This window comes from Pan troglodytes, chromosome X (assembly GCF_028858775.2).
Source record: "Pan troglodytes isolate AG18354 chromosome X, NHGRI_mPanTro3-v2.0_pri, whole genome shotgun sequence".
Taxonomy (NCBI): domain Eukaryota; kingdom Metazoa; phylum Chordata; class Mammalia; order Primates; family Hominidae; genus Pan; species Pan troglodytes.
Window position 1 is genome coordinate 61,216,135 of NC_072421.2, and position 25,093 is coordinate 61,241,227.

A 25,093-nucleotide genomic window follows, 5' to 3' on the forward strand; every position below is an offset into this window, starting at 1 on the left:
ACACTCACCTCTACTCCACTAGGATTTACTTTTGTCTGTGAAGGAGATCACAGACATTTACTTTTGTCTGTGAAGGAGATTTTATATCCATGGATATAAAAATATCTAACGGCATAGAATGAGGAATAGTAGTGTCTTTTAAAATACTTGGTTTCATATATATATATATATGTATGTATATATATATGTATGTGTATATATATGTATGTATATATATGTATGTATATATATATGTATGTGTATATATATATGTATGTGTGTGTGTGTGTGTGTGTGTATATATATATATATATATATATATATGGCTCAGAAGAAATCCGATATTGGACTAGCTCCTTCAAACTTTTCTCTGAGCATGACTAATGATCTATTTGAGATAAAGATTCTATTTGAGGGGAACCTGTTAATTATCTGATGGACCATCAAGAAGATAGTTCCATGCATGCTTTTGGAAGAGTGTTTTTGCCTTGGCGGGTTGTTGCTTCCCATTAACACATGATTAGAAGTCTTTCTATAACCTTAGGAAAGATTGCTAATGAAACTGCTACTTCTTCAGCAAATCAAAAAAAACCTACTAATTCACTAGCTAAGGCTGTACTAGAAAATCACATTGCTTTATATATTAGCTGAACAGAGATGTATATGTGTGGTGGCAAATATTCTTTGTTGTGTATACATAAACACTTCCTATGAAGTAGAAACTCATCTATGGAAAATTAGAAAAGAAGCCACTTAACTATAGCAAATCTCTAAAGAAGAACCAGCATTTAATTTTCTTCCTGATGTTTTAGTTTGCTCCATGAGGAAATAGTTTCTCTTTTTCTATTTGGCATATAAATTTTCTTGCTGATTATAATTCTTATGTACATTACATTTTTATTATCCAAATTATTAATGTTATGTATTTCTCATTTCTTTTCATTTTCTGAGAAAACTACATTCATGGTTCTCCAAAGAATAGAGATTATTCAGCAAGTGACACCAGCTGTAGATCAGTGACTTGACAGGTCTCATTTTTTGCCACTCTGTGATACCATCCCAATTTGGCTTTTGGGTGCTTTTCAAAATTCCTTGCTGAGATGTCTCCTTTCCTTCCCTCTACCTAGCATGGAATGAGATTACCAGGGAATGTGCTTTCCCAATGATAAGGGACATCTTCACGCTGGGACTTTGAAAGAACTATCCAGGAATGAGCTTTTCCAGCAATTAGGGACATCTTGACACACAGATTTTGATCATCAATGTTTTCAAGAAGAAACACTTTTTATCAAAAAAGAGAAACGAGTAAAGAAAAGAACTTCTATCTGAGGAATGTGAGCCCTTTCAAATTATCAGGCCCAGAAAGGCATTCAAATGAAATAACAATCACATCCTACTTCCCCCCATTTGGAGCTATGTATTTATCTATAAAAACTGCAAACTCTTGCCACAAGTAGCTAAAAATTAATCTAATAATGCTACACTGGACACAATATCCAACACCCTATACCATAAAAATATATAGCCAATCAATAATCAACGTAATTTCTGTAAACCAGTGAAAATTTCTGATGAACAACTTTGTGACAGCCCACTGCCTGTCATTTTTTGCCTTGAAAAACCTGCTTGTAACAAAGGCCAAATGGAGCTCATATCCAAGGTTACTTGGGTCTGAGTCTTCCAGGCAGCTTTCCTTACTTTGGCTCAGGTTAACTCTTTCAATCATATTTTGTGCTTTAGCCTCTTCTTTTGGGATTGACACCAGGCAGATGTATCTGAGACACAGAAACAACGTCTCATAGAATCTCATATCTCTGAAGGTTTGTTCCATTTTTTACTTATTTCAGTAAAATTTTCAGAAAGTTTTTGGAGGAAATAATTGAGGAGTTTCACTGGAAAACAATGCTTTCCCCAGAGAGCACAAAATAACATCCAGCAACATCTGGCAGTTTTGGCTATATCTCAATGAGCTTTGCTTTGGCATGGCCTCAAGGAAAAACAAATAAAAAGCATTGCTGAGACAACTGCTTAAGGTCGGAGCATTCCAAATGGCAGAGGAAGCCATGATCTGGCCGCTGTGGAATGAAGTATGATGGGAAGAGAGTAATGTGTGTGAGCTCAAGGTGAACTGTCAGTATAATGGCATAGATACACTATCAAAGTGTGCCAAAGATCCATTCCAATAAAAACATTCACTATTGCCTCAATACACCTCAATGCAAACATCCATGCCTCTTTGTATCAGTAGCAGAGGCAGAATTTCCTTTCTATTTTTCCCACTTTTGTTTAAGACACAGTAATTCCATGTCTTTAGGCCTGAATTTGATTCCTTCCTCTTCTTCAACTCTCATATCCAATAAAGTATATTGGAAATCTCTGATTTAAAATACTTTGACTTGTGCTCCCTCTCTTGTGGCCAAAATTCCACTTAGATTGCCTAATAACTGTGCTGATGTTAAAAATGAAGCCCAGATAACTTCTTACTCTATCAGTTGCAATCACTGATAAGCCTGTCTGCAGCTAACTACTATAGAAATGGGAGAGCAAGAGATCAGGGAAGAAGACATTGTATTGGAAACTGCCACTCTCCAAATATGTGTATACGTATAAAATTGCAAATAACAATTCAAGCAGAAATCCCTAATTTTGAATTCAGTCCAAAGATTCTTGAACAATGAATTGCTCCAAGGCATTGTCATTCCCAATTTCACTGGATTCATATTTAAGCATCCTCAGTTGATATACAGAATATTTATCTGAAAGAAACATAAGCAGCTTTTTTACACTAATTGATTTTATGTATTTAATAATCATCTGTAAATGAATATAGATGTTTTATTTAATTTTCATTTCTTTTTATTATCAATTTTGATATTTCATTGTATTAAATGGGTTTCTAGGAATTTTATGTCAAAATATTACTTCGTCCTTCGGGAAATAAGCATCTGAGTTAAGGACAGACTTGAAATCATTGTCAAAGAAATAACTGAGGCTTAAATTAGGAGACGTCTCCAGTGTAAAGAACCTGGAATGAGCCAGGAGATCTGGATTCCAGTTCCTTTTGAGAAGCTAAAACACTGTGTGATCCTGGCCATGTCCCTTAACAGTTTTGGGCCTCAATTTTTCTAAGCATAAAATGAGCATTTCGATAGTATTAATTTTAAAGTTCAGGTGGAGTTTTTCTCTTTTCTACATTCCTCAGTACTTATTTATAACATGCATTAGCATTCAAGTTATTGCTCTCTCTAAGTGCTTAAACTTCCTAACTAGAATATAAATTCCCTGAGGCAGAAGATCTGTACTTCCAGAACACCTTCAGTGTTTAGCAGTATTGGACATATAGTATGTATGGCATACAATCACCCAAGATAAGTGAAATTTAACTGGGTTGGCTTAACTACACAGCTACTGCTTCTCTACTTTTGTCCTCAGCTTTGCACTGTAAAAAAAAAAAAAACCTTTTTGTGTTTTAGTTCAGGCTATTATGATCAAACTCCAAATGTATTCATGTATACCCAATCCACAAAGCTAATTTACCAACTGGAATCTCAGTTTATTCTTTTAACATGACCATTGTAAGTTCCAAGGGAATATTTTCTGCAAATTACAGCATACAACGGGATGCTTCCTAAAAACAGTTGGCACAGCAGAATACCTGAATATCAGAGAACAGCACTAAGCAATAGGGGCTGCTAGAGCAGCACGAAAGAACTTAAGAAAAATTATTTTGCTGAGATAAGATAGTTATCAGAGAACATATAAAAATTATTTTTCCTCTATGGAAATCAAAGAAATGTAAGATGAAAAAAGAATAGTATATCCTGTTTTAGCTGGTTGTGCTAAGTATAGATCAAGACATACACAGCAGAATTCAGTAGAACTTAGAATCTTTGACAGTTGAGAACAACAGTGAATTTGACGATGTTTTCTAGACCAAGTATATATTTTTGTACTGATGAAGAAATTTTCTAAATCATATTATGCAATAATTTAAAAACAACTGCCCTGATTATTTGCAAACATGGTCATATTCAACTTGGCACATGCCCATTTGAGGGATATTCCCTAATTTAAAAAGAGAAAAAAACCAAACAAATGTAATTTGAATTGACTATAAAAATATCTAGAGAGAAACAGCAGCTACATTAATATTAATTCTAAATTTAAAACAAACTAAACATTCAATCCAGATTTCATTAGCGGTGAGTGGCTTTTAATCTGAGTATTACTTTTGGGTATCTATATCATAAATGTCTTCAGGAACATTTAATCAATGCCTCAATTCCAAAAAGATAAAGCTTCTTTCTATTTTTTTATGAAAAAAATGCATTACAAAACAGTTTATTATATTAGCAGTTAATAGAAAATCTGGTATAGTTGCCAATAGCTTGAAAGACTTTAAAGATAAAACTAAGGGGACAAGGAGCCTTTTAAAAACAGTATCAACCATTCTGGACAGTCAAGAAAAAAAGGTAGTAGTTTTTATGTATGCAAGACAAAGGTAAGAAAAGAACATTTTCAAAAGAGCAGGACCTTACCTGGGAGCAAAGGAAAGCATATAATATTAGATAGGAACTTTTGCTCATGCTAACACTTTTCAGTCGGTATCTGTGGGGGCACAGAAGCTTTCTTCTTCCATTTGCCTTTCTCTACAGTCTCTTTCCAATACAACTCATTTTCTAGCAAATTTCAGCTGAATTTTCTTCCATACCTGAAATAATGAAAGACACTGATATTGTAACTTAATATATGGTAACTAAAGACATGGATATTGACATTGGCAAATCCTGCAATGATTCTGCTCTACGTTGATTTAAGCAATAAATCGTGGCTCCCATAATGACCTTCATTACTCCATCATGTTATTCCATAAGATCCATGTAACTCAGAATGATGGAATGAAGAGAAGAAAGGATAGGAAAAAATACATTGCAATACTAGGTACTTTTGCTTTGTTCGCCATTAGCCTTAGTGCTGCCACTAGGCTTTAATTAAGAGTAATAAGGGAAACGTTCTTAAGTCTGCATTACTCTCACTTAGTAGGAGTGCTTACAATAATAACCTAAAAAGTTTACTCTGTAAAAGATGTTATGCTACTACATTGGTCTCTTCTCAATATTTTCTTTCTGCCTCATGAATACTACCAAGGATGTATGGTCAAATTTCACCTTGTTTAATGGGAATCTTCCTCATATCATCTGATTCCTTTATAAATCCTCTTTAAGGTGCATATGCTTCCATTACATATCAGGAAACAGCTGCCAATTCTAGCTCAAAGGAATCCATTTAGAGTTATGTGAAAACAAAATGTATGAAGATTAAGTTTCCTCTGTATTAAATCTTGAGTGAACAAAAGCAAATATACTCTATTTTGCTAACACTCGCTATCCCTAAGTTCCAGACTCCCAAAGAAGAGAGAGAGAATTTTAGAAGGAAACACACCATCACACACTTTTAATCCTAAATGTTGGCACAGTAGGTGGAAAACAAGGAGAATGTGTATCCAGAACCTCCAGCCCCTGGGTCATCTATTTCCCTGCATGAGAGGGCAAGGGCCCCCCTAGCTGGAGCACAGCAGCCACACACCACTGCAATCAGGACACAAGACTCTGTTAAAGTGACTGCCCCATTTTCTTAATCCAGTCTATCATTGTTGGACATTTGGGTTGGTTCCAAGTCTTTGCTATTGTGAATAATGCTGCAATAAACATACGTGTGCATGTGTCTTTATAGCAGCATGATTTACAATCCTTTGGGTATATACCCAGTAATGGGATGGCTGGGTCAAATGGTATTTCTAGTTCTAGATCCCTGAGGAATCGCCACACTGACTTCCACAATGGTTGAACTAGTTTACAGTCCCACCAACAGTGTAAAAGCGTTCCTATTTCTCCACATCCTCTCCAGCACCTGTTGTTTCCTGACTTTTTAATGATCGCCATTCTAACTGGTGTGAGATGGTATCTCATTGTGGTTTTGATTTGCATTTCTCTGATGGCCAGTGATGATGAGCATTTTTTCATGTGTTTTTTGGCTGCATAAATGTCTTCTTTTGAGAAGTGTCTGTTCATGTCCTTCGCCCACTTTTTGATGGGGTTGTTTGTTTTTTTCTTGTAAATTTGTTTGAGTCCATTGTAGATTCTGGATATTAGACCTTTGTCAGATGAGTAGGTTGCGAAAATTTTCTCCCATTTGTAGGTTGCCTGTTCACTCTGATGGTAGTTTCTGGAATACTATGCAGCCATAAAAAATGATGAGTTCACATCCTTTGTAGGGACATGGATGAAATTGGAAATCATCATTCTCAGTAAACTATCGCAAGAACAAAAAACCAAACACCGCATATTCTCACTCATACGTGGGAATTGAACAATGAGATCACATGGACACAGGAAGGGGAATATCACACTCTGGGGACTGTGGTGCAGTGGGGGGAGGGGGGAGGGATAGCATTGGGAGATACACCTAATGCTAGATGACGAGTTAGTGGGTGCAGCACACCAGCATGGCACATGTATACATATGTAACTAACCTGTACAATGTGCACATGTACCCTAAAACTTAAAGTATAATAAAAAAAATAATAATAATAACAAAAAAATAAAAAACAAAAAAAAATAAAGTGACTGCCCCAATTTTAACTGAAGCACAGTGGCAGCTTACATTTCATCATTTAGGAAGAGATGTGGACCCAGGGAAGCAGGGAGCCAACAACTTTTACATATTTTCGGTGCTCATGTTAACAGTAAATTCAAGTACTTTAAAACATCCCTATGTCTACAGCTCCCAGCATGAGCAACGCAGAAGATGGGTGATTTCTCCATTTCCATCTGAGGTACCGGGTTCATCTCACTAGGGAGTGCCAGACAATGGGTGCAGGACAGCGGGCGCAGCACACCATGCACGAGCAGAGGCAGGGCGAGGCATTGCCTCCACTCGGGAAGTGCAAGGGATCAGGGAGTTCCCTTTCCTACTAAGAAAGGGGTGACAGAGGGCACCTGGAAAATCGGGTCACCCCCACTCTAACACAGTGCTTTTCTGATGGGCTTAAAAAACGGCACACCGGGAGATTCTATCCTGCACCTGGCTCGGAGGGTCCTATGCCCACGGAGTCTCGCTTATTGCTAGCACAGCAGTCTGAGATCAAACTGCAAGGCGGCAGCGAGCCTGGGGGAGGGGCGCCCGCCATTGCCCAGGCTTGCTTAGGTAAACAAAGCAGGCAGGAAGCTGCAACTGGGTGGAGCCCACCACAGCTCAAGGAGGCCTGCCTGCCCCTGTAGGCTCCACCTCTGGGGGCAGGGCACAGACAAACAAAAAGACAGCAGTAACCTCTGCAGACTTAAATGTCCATGTCTGACAGCTTTGAAGACAGCAGTGGTTCTCCCAGCAAGCAGCTGGAGATCTGAGAATGGGCAGACTGCCTCCTCAAGTGGGACCCTGACCCCTCACTCCTGAACAGCCTAACTGGGAGGCACCCCCCAGTAGGGGCAGACTGACACCTCATGCGGCCGGGTACTCCTCTGAGACAAAACTTCCAGAGGAACGATCAGACAGCAGCATTAGCGGTTCACGAAAATCCGCTGTTCTGCAGCCACCGCTGCTGGTACCCAGGCAAACAGGGTCTGGAGTGGACCTCTAGCAAACTCCAACAGACCTGCAGCTGAAGGTCCTGTCTGTTAGAAGGAAAACTAACAAAGAGAAAGGACATCCACACCAAAAACCCATCTGTACACCACCATCATCAAAGACCAAAAGTAGATAAAACCACACAGATGGGAAAAAACAGAGCAGAAAAACTGGAAACTCTAAAAATCAAAGTACCTCTCCTCCTCCAAAGGAACACAGCTCCTCACCAGTAACGGAACAAAGCTGAACGGAGAATGACTTTGACGAGTTGAGAGAAGACGGCTTCAGATGATCAAACTACTCTGAGCTACAGGAGGAACTTCAAACCAAACGCACATAAGCTGAAAACTTTGAAAAAAATTTAGACAAATGTATAACTAGAATAACCAATACAGAGAAGTGCTTAAAGGAGCTGATGGAGCTGAAAGCCAAGGCTCGAGAACTACATGAAGAATGCAGAAGCCTCAGGAGCCAATGCAATCAACTGGAAGAAAGGGTATCAGTGATGGAAGATCAAATGAATGAAATGAAGCAAGAAGGGAAGTTTAGACAAAAAAGAATAAAAAGAAACGAACAAAGCCTCTAAGAAATATGGGACTATGTGAAAAGACCAAATCTACATCTGATTGGTGTACCTGAAAGTGACGGGGAGAATGGAACCAAGCTGGAAAACACTCTGCAGGATAGTATCCAGGAGAACTTCCCCAATCTAGCAAGGCAGGCCAACATTCAGATTCAGGAAATACAGAGAACGCCAGAAAGATACTCCTCGAGAAGAGCAACTCCAAGACACATAATTGTCAGATTCACCAAAGTTGAAATGAAGGAAAAAATGTTAAGGGCAGCCAGAGAGAAAGGTCGGGTTACCCACAAAGGGAAGCCCATCAGACTAACAGAGGATCTCTCAGCAGAAACTCTACAAGCCAGAAGAGAGTGGGGGCCAATATTCAACATTCTTAAAGAAAAGAATTTTCAACCCAGAATTTCATATCCAGCCAAACTAAGCTTCATAAGTGAAGGAGAAATAAAATCCTTTACAGACAAGCAAATGCTGAGAGATTTTTGTCACCACCAGGCCTGCCCTAAAAGAACTCCTGAAGGAAGCACTAGACATGGAAAGGAACGACTGGTACCAGCCACTGCAAAATCATGCCAAATTGTAAAGACCATCGAGGCTAGGAAGAAACTTCATCAACTAACGAGCAAAATAACCAGTTAACATCATAATGACAGGATCAAATTCACACATAAAAATATTAACTTTAAATGTAAATGGAATAAATGCTCCAATGAAAAGACACACACTGGCAAATTGGATAAACAGTCAAGACCCATCAGTGTGCTGTATTCAGGAAATCCATCTCACGTGCAGAGACACACATAGGCTCAAAATAAAAGGATGGAGGAAGATCTACCAAGCAAATGGAAAACAAAAAAAGGCAGGGATTGCAATTCTAGTCTCTGATAAAACAGACTTTAAACCAACAAAATCAAAAGAGACAAACAAGGCCATTACATAATGGTAAAGGGATCAATTCAACAAGAAGAGCTAACTATCCTAAATATATATGCACCCAATACAGGAGCACCCAGATTCATAAAGCAAGTCCAGAGTGACCTACAAAGAGACTTAGACTCCCACACAATAATAATGGGAGAATTTAACACCCCACTGTCAACATTAGACAGATCAATGAGGCAGAAAGTTAACAAGGATACCCAGGAATTGAACTCAGCTCTGCACCAAGTGGACCTAATAGACATCTACAGAACTCTCCATCGCAAATCAACAGAATATACATTTTTTTCAGCACCACACCACACCTATTCCAAAATTGACCACATAGTTGGAAGTAAATCTCTCCTCAGCAAATGTAAAAGAACAGAAATTATAACAAACTGTCTCTCGGACCACAGTGAAATCAAACTAGAACTCAGGATTAAGAAACTCACTCAAAACCGCTCAACTACATGGAAACTGAACAAGCTGCTCCTGAATGACTACTGGGTATATAACGAAATGATGGCAGAAATAAAGATGTTCCTTGAAACCAACAAGAACAAAGACACAACATAGCAGAATCTCTGGGACACGTTCAAAGCAGTGTGTAGAGGGAAATGTATAGCACTAAATGCCCACAAGAGAAAGCAGGAAAGATCCAAAATTGACACCCTAACGTCACAATTAAAAGAACGAGAAAAGCAAGAGCAAACACATTCAAAAGCTAGCAGAAGGCAAGAAATAACTAAGATCAGAACAGAACTGAAGGAGACAGAAGCACAAAAAACCCTTCAAAATATCAATGAATCCAGGAGCTGGTTTTTTGAAAGGATCAACAAAATTGATAGACCGCTAGCAAGACTAATAAAGAAGAAAAGAGAGAAGAATCAAATAGACACAATAAAAAATGATAAAGGGGATATCACCACTGATCCCACAGAAACACAAACTACCATCAGAGAATACTACAAACACCTCTATGCAAATAAACTAGAAAATCTAGAAGAAATGAATAAATTCCTCGACACATACACCCTCCGAAGACTAAACCAGGAAGAAGTTGAATCTCTGAATAGAACAATAACAGGATCTGAAATTGTGGCAATAATCAATAGCTTACCAACCAAAAAGAGTCCAGGACCAGATGGATTCACAGCCGAATTCTACCAGAGGTGCAAGGAGGAACTGGTACCATTCCTTCTGAAATGATTCCAATCAATAGAAAAAGAGGGAATCCTCCCTAACTCATTTTATGAGGCCAGCATCATCCTGATAACAAAGCCGGGCAGAGACACAACCAAAAAAGAGAATTTTAGACCAATATCCTTGATGAACATTGATGCAAAAATCCTCAATAAAATACTGGCAAACTGAATCCAGCAGCATATCAAAAAGCTTATCCACCATGATCAAGTGGGCTTCATCCCTGGGATGCAAGGCTGTTTCAATATACGCAAATCAATAAACGTAATCCAGCATATAAACAGAACCAAAGACAAAAACCACATGATTATCTCAATAGATGAAGAAAAGGCCTTAAACAAAATTCAACAGCCCTTCATGCTAAAAACTCGCAATAAATTAGGTATTGATGGGACGTATCTCAAAATAATAAGAGCTATCTATGACAAACCCACAGCCAATATCATACTCAATGGGCAAAAACTGGAAGCAATCCCTTTGAAAACTGGCACAAGACAGGAATGCCCTCTCTCACCACTCTTATTCAACATAGTGTTGGAAGTTCTGGCCAGGGCAATCAGGCAGGAGAAGGAAATAAAGGGTATTCAATTAGGAAAAGAGGAAGTCAAATTGTCCCTGTTTGCAGATGACATGATTGCATACCTAGAAAACCCCATCGTCTCAGTCCAAAATCTCCTTAAGCTGATAAGCAACTTCAGCGAAGTCTCAGGATACAAAATCAATGTGCAAAAATCACAAGCATTCTTATACACCAACAACAGACAAACAGAGAGCCAAATCATGAGTGAACTCCCAGTCACAATTACTTCAAAGAGAATAAAATACCTAGGAATCCAACTGACAAGGGATGTGAAGGACCTCTTCAAGGAGAACTACAAATCACTGCTCAATGAAATAAAAGAGGACACAAAGAAATGGAACAACATTCCCTGCTCATGGGTAGGAAGAATCAATATCATGAAAATGGCCATACTGCCCAAGGTAATTTATAGATTCAATGCCATCCCCATCAAGCTACCAATGACTTTCTTCACAGAATTGGAAAAAACTACTTTAAAGTTCATATGGAACCAAAAAAGAGCCCGCATCGCCAAGTCAATCCTAAGCCAAAAGAACAAAGCTGGAGGCATCACGCTACATGACTTCAAACTATACTACGAGGCTACAGTAACCAAAACAGCATGGTACTGGTACCAAAACAGAGATATAGATCAATGGAACAGAACAGAGCCCTCAGAAATAACGCGGCATATCTACAACTATCTGATCTTTGACAAACCTGACAAAAACAAGAAATGGGGAAAGGATTCCCCATTTAATAAATGGTGCTGGGAAAACTGGCTAGCCATATGTAGAAAGCTGAAACTGGATCCCTTCATTACACCTTTTACTAAAATTAATTCAAGATGGATTAAAGATTTAAATGTTAGACCTAAAACCATAAAAACCCTAGAAGAAAACCTAGGCAATACCATTCAGGACATAGGCATGGGCAAGGACTTCATGTCTAAAACACCAAAAGCAATGGCAACAAAAGCCAAAATTGACAAATGGGATCGAATTAAACTCAAGAGCTTCTGCACAGCAAAAGAAACTACCATCAGAGTGAACAGGAAACCTACAGAATGGGAGAAAATTTTTGTAGTCTACTCATCTGACAAAGGGCTAGTATACAGAATCTACAATGAACTCAAACAAATTTACAAGAAAAAAACAACCCCATCAAAAAGTGGGTGAAGGATATGAACAGACACTTCTCAAAAGAAGACATTTATGCAGCCAAAAGACACGTGAAAAAATGCTCATCATCACTGGCCATCAGAGAAATGCAAATCAAAACCGCACTGAGATACCATCTCACACCAGTTAGAATGGTGATCATTAAAAACTCAGGAAACCACAGGTGTTGGAGAGAATGTGGAGAAATAGGAACATTTTTACACTGTTGTGGGACTGTAAACTAGTTCCACCATTGTGGAAGTCAGTGTGGCGATTCCTCAGGGATCTAGAACTAGAAATACCATTTGACCCAGCCATCCCATTACTGGGTATATACCCAAAAGATTATAAATCATCCTGCTATAACGACACATGCACATGTATGTTTATTGTGGCACTATTCCCGATAGCAAAGACTTGGAAACAACCCAAATGTCCAACAATGATAGACTGGATTAAGAAAATGTGGCTCATATACACCATGGAATACTATGCAGCCATAAAAAATGATGAGTTCACGTCCTTTGTAGGGACATGGATGAAGCTGGAAACCATCATTCTCAGCAAACTATCGCAAGGACGAAAAACCAAACACCGCATGTTCTCACTCATAGATGAGAATTGAACAATGAGAACACATGGACACAGGAAGGGGAACATCATACACTGGGGCCTGTTGTGGGGTGTGGGGAGTGGGGAGGGATAGCATTAGGAGATATACCTAATGTTAATTGACGAGTTAATGGGTGCAGCACACCAACATGGCACATGTATATATATGTAACAAACCTGCACAATGTGCACATGTACCCTAAAACTTAAAGTATATTTAAAAAAAGAAACCATAACTACCGTTAAAAAAAAAAAAAAGAGAAAGTCACTTAGCTTCTCTGGTTACATTTTTTCACATCTGCAAAATTAGTAGAGTAAAATTAGATAGTAATTTTATGGGACTTCGTAGTTTTAATAATCTGTGACGCTCAGACCAGTTTTTCCTAGACCAGATCACAAGAATGCTCATAAAAGCCTTTCGTTGCCTGGAGTTTTGTTGGTAGGCCAGGCTATAATTTAAAAGTTTAATCTGCTTCATAATTTAAGCAATTAAAGTGCACGAACATGTAGTGCTTGGGGCAGGAACACCTGCACTCTCTGACACTCACAACTCTGTGACCATAGCTGAGAAACGGAAATTAAATGACAAAGAAAACCTCTGTGAAACCAAATAGCTCCAGCCTTAAGACCCACAGAATGTACTCAAAAGAGAGTTCTTAGACTAGTCATAAAAACTGGAGTTAATCACGCTTAACGAGTTCTACTAATTAGGTAACTGCTGCCTGAAACACAGAGCAGTGTTAAGAAGAAATTTTGAGATCTTAAGTGGACTCTATGAGAATAGAAACTATGATAAATTGTCATTGTTTGCCATGGACAAGAGCAGACCTATGGTAGCAAATGTGCTCTATATCTTTACATGGAAATTAGTCTTAATTCACAAATAATTCTAGCAAGTTTAATGATTTAATCTGTTAGCATGTAGCAGAATAGAAACCATAATTTAGAAAGTTGGGAGAGGGGTTGCTAAAGTGGGCTCACTAAAAGCTGTGAAAGGCTGCAGCACAAAGCAAGGATACAAACATGATAATTTGTTTTTTCCTTTAAGTTGTAGGATACATGTGCAGAATGTGCAGGTTTGTTACATAGGTTATGTGTGTCATGGTGGTTTGCTGCACTTATCAACCTGTCATCTAGGCTTTAAGCCCTGCATGCATTAGCTATTTGTCCTAATGGTCTCCCTCCCCTCAGCCACCACCCTCCTTACAGGCCCCAGTGTGTGTTGTTCCCCTCCTTGTGTCCATGTATTCTCACTGTTCAACTTCCACTTATGAGTGAAAACATGAGGTGTTTGTTTTTTTGTTCCTGTGTTAGTTTGCTGAGGGTGATGGCTTCCAGCTTCATCCATGTTCCTGCAAAGGACATGATCTCATTCCTTTTTATGGCTGCATAGTATTCAATGGTGTATATGTACCACATTTTCTTTATCTAGTCTATCATTGATGAGCATTTGGATTGGTTCCATGTCTTTGCTATTGTAAATAGTGCTGCAATAAACATACATGTGCAAAACATAGTAATTATTATAGTCATAGATCAAAGTCACAGAATTGTAACAAACTAGGGACCATCATGTAAGACACATTGGTCCTACAAACCATAGTAAGCTAGGCCTAAAAATGTCAGTCTATTACAATTCAGTTTGATAAGTGATACATATACTGGCGACCAAATGCATATATAAGGACAAAGGTACAGTTATTTTCACTACGTCCCGATAAATAAAATCCAAAATCCTGAACCTGATATATTAGGCCTAATTCATCCTCTTCTCCAGATGCCTGTAATCTAAAATCCAGCTATATAAATGCCTTGTTGTTTACAAAATATGGCATTGTTTCACTCAACTCAGGGCTTTTCAAATATTATTTCTTCTGGCTGTGACATCCTCATTTTAGTTACTTAAACGTAGCTATCCTTCATAACCCAGCTCTAATGGTTGACACCTCTAAGATACATTTCCTGGCACTATTCTGTCGCTTCACCACACCCCAGGATACCACACTTCATCCAAGTGTAAGATTATACCTCTTGCCCTCTGCTTCCCTGGCAACCTGTTCAAACCTCAATTGTAGCACCTATAACCTGGTACTGGATGTCTGCTCTTTCTTTCTACATTATTAGCTTATTCAGATTACTCATATTTCTCTTCAGTGCCTAGCTAGCCCAAGATGCTGTATTTCTTAGATAAATTAAAATTTAAAATATCCACAAGGCTTAGAGATTTTCAAGATTTTCTAATATTTAGAAATAGCATGGCACATGTATACATATGTAACTAACCTGCACAATGTGCACATGTACCCTAAAACTTAAAGTATAATTAAAAAAAATAAATAAATAAATAAAATAAAATAAAAAATTTAAAAAAAGAAAAAAAAAAAAGAAATTTGCCAATATATAAATGACTTGCTATTCAGAGCTTAGCCTGCTGGCCTGTTCAGGATGGCTCAATGAAACTTCCACTACGTAGTATTTTGCTAAAATTTTTTTCCAATCACTCAAGACTGTTAAAACTTTCTGTACTAAAAAGCATTATAAGATGTACTTGTACTAATCTGAGCACTTCACAATTGTTCTAAATTGCTGAATTATAATTTAAAGGCAAAATGCATAAATACTTTTTCATTTGTTCAGTCCAAAAATACTTACTGAGTATCTGTCATGAGTCAGACACTATGCTTGGCCCTAAAGATAGAGTGATCAGAAAGATGGTCATCAATCCTGTCCTCATAAAGATTACCAAGTATTTGCTTTCTCTGTGTACTGAAAAGAATTAACAAAATAATTCTTTCAATATAAAATAGCAAAAAAAAAAAAAAAACCCTCCAAATACAGTAATGGCACTATTCTAAATTTAAATAGCTCATTGCCTTCGATAGAATACTACAAATACCAAAAGAACAATACTATCAGGTGAGTATTACTGGTCCAATTCTGTAGACAATGAAATTGAGGTCATGAAATGTTAAATAACCTGGCAAACATCATAAAGCTGGAAGATGGTGGAGAGTGGACTCAAATCCAGAATTACGTGGGTTCAAGGCCTATTCACATTCCCAATTCTCATGGCCCATTAATAGTTACATGGAAAAAACACTGGGCCATGTATATGTATAACGTAACGTAATATTTGTAAAGGTGTTTTAAACTTTTTAATTTCTTATTGATACATAATATTTGTCCATATTTATGAGGTACATGTGATTTTTTTATATGTATATAATGTGTAATGATCAAGTCAAGGTGTTTGAGGTATCCATCACCTCAAGTATTTATTATCTATATGTATTGGGAAAATTTCCAGTCCTGTCTCCTAGCTATTTTGAAATATACATTGTTGTTAACTATAGTCACACTACTTTACTAAATTGATCTCAAGGAGGTAGAGATTAGAATGATAGATACCAAAGGCTAGGAAGTATGTATGGGTGAGGGGACAGTGAAGAGATGTAGAAATATACAGTTAGATCTTTGTAAAGATTTTTATGTCGTTGATAGTTTCCTTAGAACTTGGTTTAATCTTTACTAATTTACACGTAAAAGATTATAAATAATTAATTTGGTAGAGATACATATTTGCTAAGGCATACAGCTGTTCATACAATTTTTATAAATACATATCTAACAACAGAAAAGAAGGCGGCACAAAATGGCAAAATAAAAGGCTCCACTAATCATCCCTGCTGCAAGGACACCAACTTAATAACCATCTACACATACACACAAAAAAACACCTTCATAGAAAACAAAATTCAGGTGAGTACTCAGAGTACCTGGTGTTAACTTCATATTGCTGAAGGACACACTGAAGAGATAGAAAAAACAGCCCTGAATCACCGATGCCCACCCTCCCCTACCCCCCAGCAGCAGCTGCATGGTGCAGAGAGCTTCCTGGGGTCGGGGAGAAAGAACACAGCAATTGTGAGGCATTCAACTCAGTGCTGTCCTTTAGAGCAGAAAGGAAAATTGGAACAAACTCAGCTGATGCCCGCACATGCAGGGAGCATTTAAACCAGCCCTAGCCAAAGGGAAATCACCAATCCTAGTGATCAGAACTTGAGTTCCCACAAACCTCGCCACCAAGGCCTACAGTGCTCTGTGTCTCCAAGTAAACTTGAAGGGCATTCTAGGCCATAAGGACTGAAACTCTTAGGAGAGAGCTATTACTGAACTTGGCCCAAAGACAGTGGACTGGAGTAGCTCATGAAATACTGAGACACCAGCTGGGGCAGCCAATGGAGTGCTGGCATCACTCCTTCCCTACCCCAGGCTGCACAGCTCATGGCTCCAAAAAAGACCCTTTCCTCTTGCTTGAGGAGAGGAGAGGGATGAGTAGGAAGGGCTTTGTTTTGCATCTTGGGCACCAGCTCAGCCACAGCAGGATAGGGTACCAATAAGAGTAGGGAGTCCCCCGTTCCAGGCTGTAGCTCCCAGATGACATTTCTAGACATTTCTGGGCCAGAAGGGATCCTGCTGTCTTGAAGGAAAACATTCAGTTCTGGGACCATTCATCACCTGCTAACTGAAGGGCCCTTGGGCCCTAAATAATTAGCAGTGATACCTAGGTACTATGTTGAGGACCTTGGTGAGCCTCTGAGACTTGCTGGCTTTGGGAGGGACTCAGCACATAACCAGCTGTGGTGGCTATGGGGCAAAATCCCTTCTGCTAGAGAAAAGCAGAGAGAAAAAGGGACTTATTCTTGCACCTTAGGTACCAGCATAGCCACCGGGGTTTAGAGCACCAAGTGGGTTCCTGGGGCCCACTGCTCTGAATGGTGAGTCCCAGGCCAGGTAGCAATCACGACAAGCTAATTTAAGAGATCTTGAGCCTTAAGGGAAGATCAGAGGTATTCTGGCAGTACTCCTTGTGGCCTAAGAATGATAGCTACCAAGAGAGTCTCCTCCGCCTTTGGAAAGAGAAAGAGAGTGGGAAGTACTGCATCCTGTGGTTTGAGTCCCAGCTCAGCCTCAGTACTACAGAACATTAGGTAGACTTTGAAGGTTTTTGACTCTGGTCACTGACTCCCAGATGGCACCTCTGGACCTACCCAAGGCCTGGGTGACCCTGCTTCCCTGAAGGAAAGGAAACATCATAAAGCTGGAAGATGGCAGAGACTGGACTCAAACCCAGAATTATGTCTGCCTGGCTGGCTTTGCCACCCACTGACTGTAGAACCCCAGGGCCTTGAAAGAACATAGCCAGTAGCCAGGGAGTGGTTACAGCAGGCTTTGCGTGACACCCAGTGCTGTGCTGGCTTGAGGTCTGAGTCAGCACAGTCATGGTGGTGGTGGCAACAGGGGTGCTTGTGTCACATCAGCCCCAGCTTTAGGTGGCTAAGAATGAAGAGATTATCTGCATGTTTGGGAGAAAGAAGAAGAAGGGAACAAGAGTCTCTGCCTGGTAATCCAGAGAATTCTCCCAAGTCTTATCTAAAACCATCAAGGCAGTATCTCTACAAGTCTGCAAGAACTACAGAAGACTGGGCTTTGGATGCCTACTATAGCAGAAACAGCTTACATCACAGTACCCAAGTTTTCTTCAAATATCTGGAAAGCCTTCCCAAGAAGGATGGCTACAGATAAATCCAGACAGTGAAGACTACAATAAATACCTAACTCTTCAACACCCAGACAATGAAGAACATCTAGTAGTATTAACAACATCTAGGAAAACATGACTTCACCAAGTAAACTAAATAAAGCACCAGGGACCAATGCTGGAGAAACAGAGATATGTGACCTTTTAGACAAAGAAATCAAAATAGCTGTGTTGAAGAAACTCAAAGAAATTCAAGACAACACAAAGAAGAAATTCAGAATTCTATCATATATACTTAACAAAGAGAGTGAAATAATTAAAAAGAATCAAGCAAAAATTCTGGAGCTGAAAAATGCGACTGGCATACTGAAGACTGCATCAGAGTCCTTTAATAGCAGAATGGATCAAGGAGAAGAAAGAATTAGGGAGGTTGAAGACAGGCTATTTGAAAATACACAGAGGAGAAAAAAGAAAAAGAATAAAATATAATAAAGCATGCATACAGAATCCAGAATACAGCCTCAAAAGGGCACACGTAAGAGGTATTGGCCTTAAAGAGAAGGTAGAGAAAGCGAGGAGGGTAGAAATAGTATTCAAAGGGATAACAAGAAGAAACTTCAAAAACCTAGGGAAAGATAGCAATATTCAACTGCAAGAAAGTTATAGAACACAAAGCAGATTTAACCCAAAATAGACTACCTCAAGGTATTTAATAATCCAACTCCCAAATGCCAAGGATGAAGAAAGGATCCTAAAAGCAGTAAGGGAAAAGAAACAAAAAACATACAATGAAGCTCCAATACATCAGGCAGCAGACCTTTCAGTGGAAAACTTATAGGCCAGAAGACAGTGGCATGACATATTTAAAATGCTGAAGAAAAAATCTTTTACCCCAGAACAGTATATCTGGCAAAAATATCCTCCAAACATAAAGAAGAAATAAAGACTTTCCCAGACAAACAAAAGTTGAGGGATTTCATCAACACCAGTCCTTTCCTACAATAAATGCTAAAGGGAGTACTTCAATCAGAAGGAAAAAAACATTAAATGAGCAAACAGAAATCACCTGATGGTGTAAAACTCACTGGTAATAGTAAGTACACAGAAAAATACAGAATACTATAACACTGTAACTGGTATGTAAGCTACTCATCCTAAGTAGAAAGACTAAACAATGAACCAATCAAAAATAGTAAGTACAATAACTTTTCCAAACATAGTGAGTACAATAAGAAATAAATAGAAACAATAAAAAGTTTAAAAAGCAAGGGAATGGGATTAAAGTGTAGTTTTTATTAGCTCCCTTTCTGTTTGCTTGTTTGCTTATTTATGCAAATATTGTTAAGTTGTTATCAGGTTAAAATAACAGGTTATAAGATAGTATTTGCAAGCTTCATGGTAACCTCAAACCAAAAATCCTACAGTGGAGACACAAAAAATAAAAAGCAAGAAAACTAAATCATATCACCAGAGAAAATCACCTTCACTAAAGAAAGACAGGAAGGAAAGAAAGAGGGAAGAAGACCACAAAACAACAAGAAAATAACAACAAAATGACATGAGTAGGTCCCTATTTATCTATAATAACATTGTACAGGAATGGTCTAAACCGTCCAATCAAAAGACGTAAATTGGCCGAATGGGTAAAAAAACAAGACCCATTATTCTGTTGCCCATAAAAAACAAACTTCACATATAAATACACAAATAAACTGAAAATAAAAAGATAGAAATAGATATTCCATGCCGATGGAAAGCAAAAAGAGCAGGAGTCACTATACTTACATCAGACAAAAGAGATTTCAAGACAAACCTACAGGAAGAGACAAAGAAGGTCACTATATAATGATAAAGGGGTCAATTCAGCAAGAGGAAATTACAATTTTAAATATATATGCACCCAACACTGGAGTACCCAGATATATAAAGCAAATGTTATTAGAGCTAAAGAGATAGGCCCCAGTACAAAAACAGCTGGAGACGTCAACACCCTACTTTCAGCATTGTACAGATATTCCAGACATAAAAATCAACAAAGAAACATTGGACTTAATCTGTACTATAGACCAAATGGATCTAACACATATTTACAGGACATTTCATCTAAGAGCTGCAGAATATACATAGATCATTCAAAAAGACAAACCATATGATAGGTCAAAAAACAAGTCCTAAAACATTAAAAAAAGATTGATATAATATCAAGCATCTTTTCTGAAAACAATGGAATAAAACTACAAATTAATAACAAGGGATTTTGGAAATGATATAAATACATGGAAGCTAAACAATATGTTCCTGAATGACCAGTGAATCAATGAAGAAATTAAAAGGAAATTGAAAAATTTCTTCAAACAAATGACAATGGAAACACAACATATCAAAACCTCTGGGATACAGCAGCAAAAACAGTACTCAGAGTGAATTTTATAGTTATTAAGTGCCTATATCAAAAAAGAGGAAAAATTTCAAGTAAACAATCTAACAATGCATCTTAAAAACTAGAAAAGCAAGAAGAAACAAACCCAAAATTAGTAGAATAAAAGAACTAATAAAGACTAGAGCAAAAAATAAATAAATAAAATTGAAATAAAAAAAAATCAGTGTGGCTGGGTGCGGTGGCTCACACCTGTAATCCCAGCACTTTGGGAGGCCGAGGTCGGCGGATCACCTGAGGTCAGGAGTTCGAGACCAGGCTGACCAACATGGAGAAACCCCGTCTCTACTAAAAATATGAAATTAGCTGGGTGTGGTGGTGCATGCTTGTAATCCTAGCAACTCAGGAGGCTGAGACAGAAGAATTGCTTGAACCCAGGAGGCAGAGGTTGCAGTAAGCTGAGATCACACCATTCCACTCCAGCCTGGGCAACAAGAGTGAAACTCTGTCTCAAAAAAAAAGAAAGAAACAAACAAAGAAAATCAACGAAAAAAAAGAAACCCTGGTTTCTTGAAAAGTTAAAAAAAAATAACAAAACTTTATCTAGACTAATAAAAAGAAATATTCATATAAATAAAATCAAAAATGACAAAGGAGACATTGCATCTGATACTGCAGGAACTCAAAGGATCATTAGTGGCTACTATGAGCAACTATTGGAAAATCTAGAATAAATAAAAAAATTCCTACACTCATACAACCTACCAAGATTGAACCAAGAAATCTAATACCTGAACAAACCAGTAACAGTTAACGAGATCAAAGCCATAATAAAAATTCTTCCAGTAAACTAAAGCCCAGGACCTGACGGCTTCACTGCTGAATTCAATCAAACTTTTAAAGAAGAACTAATACCAATCCTACTCAAACTATTATGAAAGATAGAGGAGGAGGGAATACTTGCAAACTCATTGTATGAAGCTAGTATTACCCTGATACCAAGACCATACAAAGACACATAAAGAAAAAACCAACACAGGCCAATATCTTTGATGAATATTGAGGTGAAAATCCTTAACAAAATACTAGCAAACCGAATTCAACAATATATTAAAAAGATCATTTATCATGACCAAGTGAGATTTATCCCTTGGATGCAAGGATAGTTTAACATACACAAATGAATCAATGTAATATAAACAGAATGAAGGATAAAAACCACGTGATCATTTCAGTTGATGCTGAAAAGTCATTTGATAAGATTCAACATCCCTTCATGATAGAAACCCTCAAAAAACTGGGAATAGAAGAAACATACCTCAACATAATAAAACCACACGATCTCACTCATAGGTGAGAATTGAACAATTAGAACACTTGGACACAGGAAGGGGAACATCACACACCGGGGCCTGTCATGGGGTGGGGGGAACGGGGAGAGATAGCATTAGGAGATATACCTAATGTAAATTACGAGTTAATGGGTGCAGCACACCAACATGTCAAATGTATACATATGTAACAAACCTGCACGTTGTGCACATGTACCCTAGAACTTAAAGTGTAATTTAAAAAAAGGAAAAAAAAAAGTCATATACAAGAGGCCAACAGCTAGTGTCATTACTGAATAAGGAAAAAACTGAAAGCCATTCCTCTGAGATCTGCAATGCAACAAGGATGCTCACTGTCACCACTGTTATTCAACACAATACTGAAAGTCCTAAGTAAGGCAATGAGACCAGATAAATATATAAAGACATCCAAGTTGGCAATGAAGAAATACAATTATCCTTGTTTGCTGATATGATCTTATATTTGGAAAAACCTAAAGACACCAGAAAAAAAAACTATTAGAACTGATAAATTCAAGAAGGTTGCTGGACACAAGATCACCATACAAGAATCAGTTGCATTTGTATATGCCAACAGTGAACAACGTAAAACAGAAATTTAAAAAGTAATCCCATTGACAACAGACACATAAAATTAAAATAACCAAATGAGTGAGAGATATCTATGATAAAAATTGTATAAAACACTGATGAAAGAAATTGAAGAGGGCACTAAAAAATGAAAAAATATTCCAGCTTTACAGATTGGAAGAATCAATATTGTTAAAATGTTCATACTACCCAAAGCAATCTCACATTCAATGCAATCCCTATCAAAATACGAATGACATTATTCACAGAAATAGAAAAAGCAATCCTAAAATTTAAACAGAACCATGAAAAACCTAGAATACCCAAAGCTTTCCTAAGCAAAAAGAGCAAAACTGGAGGAATCACATTACAGTACCTGACATCAAATTATACTCCAGAGCCGTAGTAACAAAAACAACATGGTACTGGCATACAAACAAACACATAGACCAATGGGATAGAATAGATAACCCAGTTACAAATCCACATACCTACAGTGAACACATTTTTGACAAAGGTACCAAGAACATACACTGGGGAAAAGACAGTCTCTTCAATAAATGGTGCTGGGAAAACTGGATATCCTTATGCAGAAGAATGAAACTAGACCCCTATATCTCACCAAATAAAAAGTCAAATCAAAATGTGTTAAAGACTTAAATCTAAGACCTCAATCCATGAAACTGCTGCAAGAAAACATTGGAGGAAATCACCAGGACATTGGTCTGGGCAAAAAAAATTTCTTGAGCACTACCCACAAGCACAGGCAAACAAACAAAAAAATGGACAAATGAGATCACAACGAGTTTAAAAGCTTCTGCATAACAAAGGATACAATAAACAAAATTAAGAGATAACCTACAAAATAGGAGAAAATAACTGCAAACTACTATCTGACAAAGGATTAATAACCAGAGCAAGGAGCTCAAACAATTCTACAGGAAAAAAATCTAATAATCTGATTAAAAAATGGGCAAAAGATTTAAACAGACATTTCTCAAAAGAAGACCTACAAATGGCAAACAGGGATATGAAAACATGCTCAACATCATTGATCATCAGAGAAACGCAAATAAAAATTTAATGAAATATTATTTCACCCCAGTTAAAATGACTTATAGTCAAACAAAAGGCAAGAACAAATGCTGGTGAGGATGTGCAGAAAAGGGAAGCCTCGACACTGTTGGTGGGAATGAAAATTAGTAAAACCACTATGGTGAACAGTTGAGAGTTTCCTCAAAAAACTAAAAATACAGCTACCATGTGATCCAGCAAGCCCACTGCTGGGTATATACCCCAAAGAAAGGAAATCAATATATCAAAGAAATATTTGCATTCTTATGTTTGTTGAAGCACTATTTACAACAGCTAAGATTTGGAAGCAAACTAAGTGTCCATCAACAGATGAATGGATAAAGAAAATGTGGTAGATATACACAATGGAGTATTACTCAGCCATAAAAAGACTGAGATCCTGTCATTTGCAAGAACATGGGTAAAACTTGAGATCATTATATTAAGTGAAGTAAGCCAGGCACAGAAAGACACACAATGCATTTTCTCACTTGTTTGTGGGACATAAAAATCAAAACAGTTGAACTCATGGGCACAGAAAGTAGAAGGACGGTTACCAGAGGCTAGGAAGGATAGTGGGAGGATTTGGGGGAGGTGGGGATGGTTAATGAGTACAAAAATTACTTAGAATGCATAAAACCTACTATTTGATAGCACAACAGGGCAAGTATAGTCAATAATAACTTAATTATACATTTTCAAATAAAGAGTATGATTTGTTTATTTGTATCTCAAAGGATAAATGCTTGAGGGGATGAATACCTCTTTCTCCTTGATGTTCTTATATCACATTGTATGCTTGTATCAAAACATCTCACGTATCCCATAAATATATACACTTACTATGTACCCACAAATATTAAAAATAAAAATAAAAACTTAAGGGGAGGGGCCAAGATATCCAAACAGAAACAGCTCTGGTCTGCACCTCCCAGAAAGACGAACGCAAAAGGAGAATGATTTCTGCATTTCCAACTGAGGTACCCAGTTCATCTCATTGGGACTGACTAGGTGGTTGGTGTGACCCACAGAGACCAAGGAAAAGCAGGGTGGGGCGTTGCTTCACCTAGGAGCTACACGGGGCAAAGGGACCTCCCTCCCCCAGCCAAGAAAAGTGGTGAGGGACTGTGCTACCTACCAGGGTACCATGATTTTCCCACAGATTTTTGCAATTCATGGATCAGGAGATTTCCTCGTGGGCATAGACCACATGGGCCTTGGGTCTTAAGCACAAAACTGGGCAGACAAATGACAGCCACTCCCACTGGCGGCTGTTAGGCACTGAGCTGCAGGAGTTTTTAAATACTCCAGCGGTGCCTGGAACTCAAGTGAGGCAAGAGAACCATCCACTCCCATGGAAAGGGGGCTGAGACAAACGGCTTTGCTCAGCAGGTCCCACTCCCATGGAACCCTGCAAGCTAAGACCCACTGGCTTGAAATCCCCACTGCCTTCACAGCAGTCTGGAGTCTGCTTAAGAAGACCAAGTTCCTGGGGGGAGGAGCGACCCCCATTACTGTGGCTCTAGTTGGTGGTTTC

At 38.2% G+C, this 25,093-nt stretch overlaps 1 protein-coding gene across 32 annotated transcripts in view; it reads right to left on the reverse strand.

Moving 5' to 3' along the window:
- SPIN4 (spindlin family member 4) overlaps window positions 1-25,093 on the reverse strand; it is a 342,780-nt gene that overhangs the window by 294,067 nt on the left and 23,620 nt on the right. For 29 of the 32 annotated variants that reach the window (XR_010154943.1, XR_010154945.1, XR_010154946.1 and 26 more), the window contains exon 2: window positions 4,518-4,690. The exons of the other annotated variants lie outside the window; for them this stretch is intronic. The gene's annotated coding sequence lies outside the window, so the exon portion shown is untranslated. The remainder of the gene's footprint in view (window positions 1-4,517; window positions 4,691-25,093) is intronic. 32 annotated transcript variants of the gene reach the window in all.